The sequence below is a fragment of the Cyprinodon variegatus genome, unplaced genomic scaffold (genome assembly GCF_000732505.1).
Source record: "Cyprinodon variegatus isolate N-32 unplaced genomic scaffold, C_variegatus-1.0 Scaffold58, whole genome shotgun sequence".
Classification (NCBI taxonomy): Eukaryota; Metazoa; Chordata; class Actinopteri; order Cyprinodontiformes; family Cyprinodontidae; genus Cyprinodon; species Cyprinodon variegatus.
In genome coordinates this window covers 1,215,279-1,216,568 of record NW_015150511.1, presented here as the reverse complement: position 1 = coordinate 1,216,568, position 1,290 = coordinate 1,215,279, and positions in this window count along the sequence as shown.

The following is a 1,290-nucleotide window of genomic DNA, read 5'->3' as shown; positions in this document are numbered from 1 at the left end:
TCAAGTTTATATTATCTAATTATCTTATTTTAAGAGTAAAAATACTCATTCCATTGGCAGATCATGTGATTTACATACTGTACTCAAATTAAGGGTAAATACACTTAATTTAAGAAATATAGACCTATTTCTGTCCTGCTTCTTTACAGTAGTGCAATAAGAAGCTTTCGCCTGTTTTAGCACAGATAATATTTACTTTTTTAATTTAGAAACATGTTATTCACATCCAATTATTGGTAGGGACAAATAGGACGGTCCAAAATGTTGGTAGGGACATGTCCCTATGGTCCCTATGCAAACCTTCAGCTGTGGATGGACTGGGCTCTGTTTGCCTCCATTTTATGGGGTCACACGGTGGCGTTCCCAACCTCACCAAGTCTGGAAATAAGGAAAAACGGCTTAGTAGTTCCTGAATAACATAAAAATTAAATAAAACACCATAATTTTTCTTACTGACTCATTAAAGCAGACAGAGCTGCCTCATTCATTGCATATCAGCTTCATTTTTATACCTACAGTTTATCTCCAGGCTTCATCTGTATGAGTGTCATAATAACTGTGCTTTGAGTGATTTATTTGAGCATTTCTTTTCATAAGAAAGGGTGATTTTATACGACAAACTGCAGCTTTGTCACACAAGTTCAAATGTATTTATGTTCTTTTTTTCAACCCATTCAGTGAGACATTTCACGTTATCGCTAGTTAGTTGATAATTAACCTAGTTACTATCATGCGTTACTTAATAACAGACACATTTTTATAAGAAATATCGTAGCTATTTGTCAGTGAGAGCAAATCAGATTAACTGTGTTTTGACAGATGTTTATGTCATACTACATCAGGCCAACCTTGCAATAATGCACATAAGACAGGAAACCTTAGTCTTTAGATGCAAAACCCCGTCATGCACCACAATATATTTTTGCAAAATATTCTAACATACAGTATATCCACCAAATATAAGAGGAATATCGTAGTTTGCTTTAAAGAAAGCATTTTAGTTTTATTGTAATTTAGTTTGTTCTTTTTTTAACCCATTCAGTGAGACATTTCACGTTAAGCCTCAAACCAGTGAAAAGGTAAATTATTAAAACTTTTTAAAAAGTTAATGTTGTTGGCTATTTAAGCGCTATTATCTGTGGCCAAATGTCCATTTCTTGGAGTTGCTGTTTATTGTTCATATTTTCTAAATAAACCTCTAAACTTTTCTCCTGAATCCTGAGTGTCTTCTGCATGTGGGCTGAATCAATAACACCACGACAGACTCAGGGTCGGGAGTTTGCTGATTTA